Genomic DNA, 8,470 nt, shown 5'->3' with positions numbered 1-8,470 from the left:
CACCCAGTTCTTGATTGCTATATTGCTGTCAGAGTCACCTTTTCATCAGTCCTTGCCTTCCACTACTCACTTATCAGCAGAACAGCAAGAGTCATCCTTCTAAGATCTAAATGAGAGAAACCACTCTGCTGTCCAGCATTCTCCATTGGCTTCTCATCTCACCCAGAGTAAGGGCCAAAGTTCTTGCAATGCCCTACAAAGCCCTACCTGATACAATACCCACCCCCACCACACGCACATACACACACTACTTCCTAAGCTCTTTTTCTTCACAATTCCTGTCTCCCTTACTTCACTCCAGTGATGTCTGTCCCTTACTATTGCTAGAGTCATCGAGCCTACGTCCTCACATCCTTTGCACTTGCTCTGACTTAAATATTATCGTCCTCCCCCCCACCCCCCATCCACATGGTTTATTCTCTGAATTGTTGAAGTTTTCCATTCAATTACCACCTTTCCAGTGAGGCCATCCCTGAATACTCTATGGAAAATAGAAACTCCTCCCCTCAATGCCAGCAATTCTTTTTTTTTGGCTGCATCGGGTCTTAGTTGTGGCATGCAGAATCTTTCATTGCAGGGTGGGCTTCTCTCTAGTTGAGGTGTGGGGGCTCCAGAGAGCTTGGGCTCTGTACTTTGCGGTGTGCAGGCTCTCTAGTTGAGGCACCTGAGCTCAGTAGTTGTGGCATGTGGGATCATAGTTCCTGACCAGGGATCGAACTTATGTCCCTTGCATTGGAAGGTGGATTCTTTACCACTGGACCATCACAGAAGTCCCTCCTACTCTTTTTATCGCAACACTTATTCACGTCCCTCTGAGTGGTTGGAAAGACAAGACAGTGGAGGTGGGGGGGGAGGGGATGAATCAGGAAGAAGTGCAGAGAAGTCTGTCTTTGGGGTGGTGATGTCAGGTCAGAGAGAGGAGAAGCATCATAGGGCTGCCTGGTCTAAAGTTTCCAATGGAACTCCAGTGAAGTTTTTTTGTTTTGTTTTGTTTTTCTTTCTTCTGGTATCAGTAGAGGCTAATGGGTGGGTATAGCAGTGGCCTGATGAGCAATCACAGAACTTTGTTCAAAATTGCTAGTTAATAATTTGTGGTCTCCTCAAAGCAAATTCACAGTGCGTCATTTAATTGCATTAGAATGACAATAGTGGGCGAAAGTAGACTGGTCAAATTTATCTCTAATATTAAGCTTTTAATATTTTATAGAAAACTTCTTTACTCATAATTTAACCAAGAAGAATGTTATGGCCTACAGCAGAGGAGATGCTGTGTAGTTTTATCAGCAATTCTTCCAGAAGCTTTGCTTCTGGCAAAAAAGGAAATGTTAGCATAAAGAAATAATATTCCAATAATAATACTATTTGAAATAATCAAATTTGAGGGGTAAGAAAATTTTATTACTTCCTCTTCTACTCGCTATGCTACCCACAGATTTTCTAAATATGGCATTATGGGAGGGAAAAGAAAGAAAGACAGAAACACTGTTATTTAGCTTGTATAGTTTTTGCAATTTGGTCCATCAAAAAGTTGATGATTTCTCTCCCTGGGTGTTTTTGTGGGTTTTTAAGAGAGATTCTATTGGGGTCAATTCATCTTCCCAGGAAGTCATCATGGGAGGGTCCCTTCAAGATAGCCCAAGTGGTCCACACTTGGTCCCTGTGACATCTACATATACTGCACTACCAAATTGTTCCATCACAGCCCTGTCTTTTTTTTTCAGCCATCACAAGTCCCTTCAACCAGGCTCCCCTTTAGACATTCATTGGAATTGAAGAGCATGTCAATCCCCAAGTCTTTGGCTATAGGTAAGGGGGAAGAACCCCTGTCCTGTCCCCCAGGCAGAGGGGAGGAGAAATGTCATAGCACTCTGAAAATCAGGACCACCTTAACGAGAACTGAGGAAGTCATCACCAACACTTGCATTTGGCAGAGAATCAAAGGCAGGCAGGGGAGTAGGAAAACTCCAGAGTATAGAAACAGGAATCCCTTCAGGTTTGCTCTGATTGGAGATTGTTGGTGTGGAGAAGCCAGAGGAGCTCTAATTAGAAATGGAGCATTTTATGTGATGGGTTTGAGGAGCATATTTGGCTTCTTTTCTGGCTGGTTCTGAGTTAGAAGTGAGGTCAAAAAATAAGAAGCTGGCCATCATGGGTCGAGTCCTAACTGTTCTGGCCGATTGCAACAGAGGTTGTGTTGGCTTTCCTGGCTTATTGCTGCAGAGGATGTAGGTGAGAGTTCTTTTTTCATATATGATCTGGTCATTGTTCATCTGTGTATTCAGTCTCTCATAATTCTCCCCATAAGGAAGTTCTACTTACCCATTTCTATTAATTTCTAGGTATCTCCTTAAAGTATCTTCGAGGTAGGCTAAGGATGAATTACCTGGTTAATTTTTAGGCTGCCTCCTTTTAGTCACCTCTTCTTGTAATTTGTGGATAATAAAACATTTTGTTCTCAAGTTTAGAGCCTCGCCTAAAGCTGAGAAAACAATTAGTTTTTGTAGCGACTAGTTTGCTGAGTAGCAACTATCCTACTTTGACATCCTATTATATAGGTCTCAGTATACAAGACTCATTTGAGAAGTTTGGCAGCAAAAAAAGGAAGAGAAATTGGATAGCACTTAGAATACACAGACAAATGAGTCCCTTTTATCTTCTTCCCCTTCTCTTCTTTTTCTTCTTCTCCTTTTCTTTTCTGGAGCATAAACCCTCCCAATAAAGTCCAAGCTCCTGAGCATGGTTAGATCCTCCGGCCTCGAGACTTGGTCCAGCCTTGCCTCTCTAGTCTCATTTCCTAGCACTCCCAAATACTATCTTGTGTTTCCACTCCCGGAAGTGAAACCCAGCAGGACCCTGAGGGGCCTTCCCAGGGACAGACACCCCTCTCTGGTGTCCCCTGCCTCTTGTTTGTAAAAAATCTTCAGCATCCTAGGCCTTCCCTGAGTTCCAAACAGCAAATTTAATCAGAGAAGTGAGAAAATGGAGAAACAAAGCAAAATAGTCAAGCAAGACAAAATAATAGTTTAGCCATAAAACAAAGTCAAGGACATTTAGTTCCCCCTCACGGGCTATAGAGAGTATCCTGAGCCCCATCCTTGAGTTGTTTTGCAGATACCAAAGCCCTGCCAGGTGGAAGAAATTAACTGCATGCTAAACACCAGCCCATAGACCCCAGATCAATTGGAACCAGAAGGTTGATGATTGACTCCCAAACTACCTCTGGGTTACCTCACCATCAACCCATCTGAAGAATGTGCGTACATTGATCAACTGTCTCCCACATCTTGCATTTAAAAACCCCTTTCTGAAAGCCATCTTCTGAGCCTGAGCTGACCTTTCTCTTTCCTTGGCCCCACATTGGGTGCCTTGCTATAAATGCTGTATTTTCCTTCACCACAATCTGGTATGAGTAGATTGGCTTTGCTATGCATTGGGAAAGTGGACCCAAGTCTGCTTAGTTAACAGAAGCTGCTGTGAAAATCAGCATGGTATAGAAGACAGGGAGAGAGGAGGATGTATCCAGATTAGGAAAGTATCTCAGAAATCTAGAGGGTCTGTTAAAAATAAGAGCTGGCTTGATTCATAACAGCAGCAATTGCTGCAACAACTTCCATTTCTTTCATTTCTATTCAATAAAATAATAAAATTGGCAACTCTTTGCTGAGCCTAACCTCTTATGAGAACAAAGTGTGGAAAGGTTATTAACTTTAGTAAATTATTGTATGTACAGTATGTAAACACAGTATTTCTCTTGGAATTCCAGAGAATAATTTCAGAAATTAACAGTCTTGGTGTTTCGGGCCCTGACTTTGAAATGAAATGAAAGATTCTGACCTTTCAATTACTGAAATTTGCTATATAGTTGTGATTTATTCTTGACTGTGGGTCTTTAGTGTAAGATATAAGTATTATATGGTTGCAATCTAAGTACCAACTTGAGCAATACCTCACAATGTATGCCCACATTTTTTTCTTACTTTTGAACAATCACAGGCAACCTAAGTGTAATACCCAAAGATATTAGTTTAATAAAGATTTTCTTACCATTGCATTTTCTCATTACTTACCATTAACAGGGACACCTCACCTTATTGCACTTTACTTTATTGCATTTGGTAGACACTGTATTCTCTACAAATTGAAAGTTTGTGTCAACCCTGCATCAAGCAAGTCTATCAGCCCCATTTTTCCAACAGCATGTGCTCACTTCACGTCTCTTTGTGGCACATTTTGTTAATTCTTACATCTCCAACTTTTTCATTATTATTGGTTTTTTTTTTTTTTTTTTTTTTTTGGTGATCTCTGACCAGTGATCTTTGATGTTACTATTACAATTGTTTTGGAGCTCATTGTTACTGCTCATTGATAATGTACTTTGTTACCCCAAAGCTCTGATGGAGATGTACAATGAGATTCAGGTTGTTTTCATGCCCGCTAACACAACATCCATTCCTATGGATCAGGAGTAATTTCAACTTTTAACTCTTATTATTTAAGAAATACATTTCATAAGGCTGTAGCTGCTGTAGATAGCAACTCCTCTGATCTGGACAAGGTAAATTAAAAACCTTTTGGAAAGGATTCACCATTCTAGATGCCATTAAGAACATTCATGAGTCATGGGAAGAGGTCAAAATATCAATACTAACAGGAGTTTGGAAGAAGTTGATTCTAACCCTCATGGATGACTTTGAGGGGTTCAAGACTTCCAGGGTGGAAGGAACTGCAGATGTGGTGGAAATAGCAAGAGAACTAGAACTAGAAGTGGAGCCTTAAGATGTGACTGAATTGCGACAATCTCAGGATAAAACTTGAAGAGGTGAAGAGCTGCTTTGTATGGATAAGCAAAAAAATGGTTTCTTCAGATGGAAACTACTCCTGGTGAAGACACTGTGAAGATTGTGGAAATAATAAGAAAGGATTTTAGAACACTATATACACTTAGTTGATAAAGCAGCACCAGGGGTTTGAGAGGATTGACTCCAATTTTGAAAGAAATTCTACTGTGGGTAAAATGCTATCAAGCAGTATTGCATGCAACAGAGAAATCATTCATGAAAGGAAGTCAATCAATGTTGCAATCTTCATCATTGTCTTATTTTAAGAAGTTGCGGCAGAGTGCAAGGCTCTTTTGTCCTGAGGGCGGGCTGCACCTGCAAAGTTTCATTGAGGGGCTCCACCAAGGTCAACTGGCTTGTTGCTTTTCTGGTTGCCACTTCCCTTCCCCAGCCAGCCCGACAAGACATGCCAGTAGCACGGCACCAATTCCTCTTGGGCTCGTGGGCGCTGCTTTGAGCAGTGTCACCCTTTATACCAGAAAGCTGGCGGGCACTATGGGGAAAAAACAAAACAAGAAGAAAGCGGGGGAGGTGCTAGAAGAGGAGGAAGAAGGATGTAAAACAGATAGCTAGTGGGAAGTGGCTGCATAACATAGGGAGATCAACTTGATAATGGGTGATGACTAAGAGGGCTGGGATAGGGAGAGTGGGAGGGTGTCATGGGAGGGAGGGGATATGGGGATATATGTATAAATACAGATGATTCACTTTGATGTACAGCAAAAACTGGCACAACAGTGTAAAGCAATTCTATTCCAATAAAGAGCTTAAAAAAGAAAAAAAGAAGACTATGTGGTGGAAAAAGTTCTTGACCATGGAGTGGTAAAGGGCAAAGTGGAGTACCTCCAAAAGCGGATGGGGTTCTCAGGTGAGGACACTACATCCAGAAGAGAACCTGGATTTCCCCAACCTCATTACCAAGTTCCTGCAGCCACAGAAAATGGTACACCAGACAGATAAATCAGAGGGAGGCAAGCGCAAAGCTGATTCTGATTCAGAAGACAAGGGGAAGGAGAGTAAACCAAAGAAGAAAGAAGAGTCAGAAAAGCCACAAGGCTTTGCCCGGGGTTTTTAACCAGAGTGGATTATTGGAGCTACAGACTCCAGTGGAGAACTCATATTCCTGATGATATGGAAGAACTCTGATGAGGCTGACCTGGCCCCTGCCGAGGAAGCCAATATCAAGTGCCCACAGGATGTCATATCCTTCTATGAGGAAAGGCTGACATGGTGTTCCTACCCTTCAGAGGAGGGTGACAGAAAAGATGACAAGAATTAACTCTCCTGAGTACCAGCCCCTGTCACATCTGACTGTGGGTTTCAGGTGGGGAAAGAAGGAGTTCTACTTGTCTTGACACCATAGAGGTGGCTTGTGAAGATAGTTTCACAGTATAGTTTCTGTGACCTACTGCAGCTCAAGTGCTTTAAAGCAGTTCCATGCTGTATAGTTTGCACACCCATCCTGGTGGAGGTGAAGGAGGGCCAGTGTTTCAAGGCAACCCATTCTGAAGTTTGCTGAGAAAAGCAAAGGGCCTTCTATGAAGGACGAAACTTGCAGGATGGGATGTTGGAGAGCAAAAGATACTGTAGATCTTCAAAGAACACCTCCACAACGCACCGCCTTCTTCCCAATAGTGTTACCTCTGCATTTTTACAGCATATCATGTGTGTAGTTTGGGGCTATTACTGGTGTATTATTTGGGGTGGGAGGGACGAAGTGGGAAAGAAGCGAATTGGGTTAGGATCATTTTTGTTAAAATATGGGGCCTGATTGGGGAAATGGTAAAACAAAGGAAAGAACAACTGATGATGATTTGGTTCTGTGTCCAGAATATTTTATCCTTTCAAAAAATATCATTGGCAACCTAAATGAGGACTGTGAGAGACTGTTTAAAAGTTGTGAATGCCTGAAACTTAGACGCCAAGGTGTTCTCTGCCTGAGCTTAATGCTGTTTCCAAAAAAGGACTAAGCCAGTTAAGAAGTTACCAAAGCTGCCATTTGGGGGATGGAAACTGGTTGAGGAGGAAATCTTATCGGAGTGTATAAACAGGCAGGTCATTCTGTCTTAGAGGTGCTAATTCTTGAAATTGACAAGAAGACGCTTTCTTTTCCAATTATGATGTTATAAACATCAGCTTCTCCATCCAAGCCACTGGATGAAGTATTTGGGGAAGGGCAGAGGGTGGTACAGGAGGTGGGAGAGTAGGGAAAGACAAGGGCTGGTGCTCTTAGGGTAGAAAACTCTTAGACCCTCTGTTTTTTGAACTTTGAAACCATTGATGGCAGGGTTCAGTCACTGACAGCACAAGTTCACTGAAACACTTCAAGAGTTTGAATGATTTCAAAAGCCCTGGTCTCAGGAGAAGATTAAATTTTCATACTGGGGCAGTGGTTCATTTTAAAACAAAACAATTTTTTTTTTAATTCTAAGAATTAACTAAAACCCAAAACGCTGTCTTGAATCATGAGATCCATCAGTTCTCGACATTGTCTAGACCTGCATTTACAACTCCATTGTAAAATCTTTTTAGGCATGTGTTAGGATTCTGTGAAAACTTTTGTTTAAATGTAAACTTCATACCAACACTGTCTTAATAAAACTATAGATTTATAATCCTTAAAAAAAATAAAAAGAAGTTGCTATAGCCACCCAACCTTTAGCGGCCACCACTGTGATCAGTCAGCAGCCCAGCCCTCAACACCAAAAAAAGACTCTCCCCTAGCAAAACGATGATGACTTGCTGAAGGTTCAGATGATGGTTAGCATGTTTTAGCAATAAAGCATTTTTAAACTAAAGTATGTACACTGTTTATTTAGCCATAATGCTATTTCACACTTAAGAGACTACAATATAGTATAAACATAACTTTTATATGCATTAGGAGGCCAAAAAATTCATGCAACTTGCTTTATTACAATATTTGGTTAATAGCAATGGTCTGAAACCGAACTCACAACATGTCCATATGCCTGTATTTAGAAAGAGAATGTCCTATTGTTTCACTAGTTTGTTCATCATTTCTGAAAGGCTACCTCAGAATGCAAATAACTCATTAATTCAGTCAATCAACAAATATTTATTAAACACTAAATATACACAGGCATGAAATACTAAAGTGTGTGAAACAGTCTATGTCTTCAATGAGGCTTTAATCTCTTGGAATTTCAAGAAGTGATAGCACTAAGAAGATAAAATGGGGGCTTCCCTGGTAGCACAGTGGTTAAGAATCTGCCTGACAATGCAGGGGACATGGGTTCGATCCCTGAGCCAGGAAGATCCCACATGCCATGGAGCAACTAAGCCAGTGTGCCACAGATACTGAGCCTGCGATCTAGAGCCCGCGAGCCACAACGATGGAGCCCACGTGGCACAACTACTGAAGCCCGCTCACCTAGAGGCCATGCTCTGCAACGAGAAGCCACCACAATGAGAAGCCCGCTCACCACAATGAAGAGGAGCTCCCAGATCACAGCAACTAGAGAAAGCCCGTGTGCAGCAACCAAGACCCAACACAGCCAATAAATAGATTAATTAATTCATTTTAAAGAAAAGAAGATAAAATGTGGAAATGCCATTCAGAGGGAGTGAGGGGGGTGCTGTCACTTAGGTAGTCACTTCTTATATCCATA

General features: G+C 41.7%; 1 pseudogene; it reads left to right on the top strand.

Annotated features, from left to right (window-relative positions):
- The first annotated feature begins 5,303 nt into the window (after positions 1–5,303).
- LOC130835326 (chromobox protein homolog 1-like) lies at positions 5,304–6,117 on the top strand (annotated as a pseudogene).
- Positions 6,118–8,470: the final 2,353 nt, after the last annotated feature.

This window comes from Hippopotamus amphibius, chromosome 13 (genome assembly GCF_030028045.1).
Source record: "Hippopotamus amphibius kiboko isolate mHipAmp2 chromosome 13, mHipAmp2.hap2, whole genome shotgun sequence".
Classification (NCBI taxonomy): Eukaryota; Metazoa; Chordata; class Mammalia; order Artiodactyla; family Hippopotamidae; genus Hippopotamus; species Hippopotamus amphibius.
Note: the sequence above shows the minus strand (reverse complement) of the source record. Positions and strands in the feature narration are given on the sequence as shown.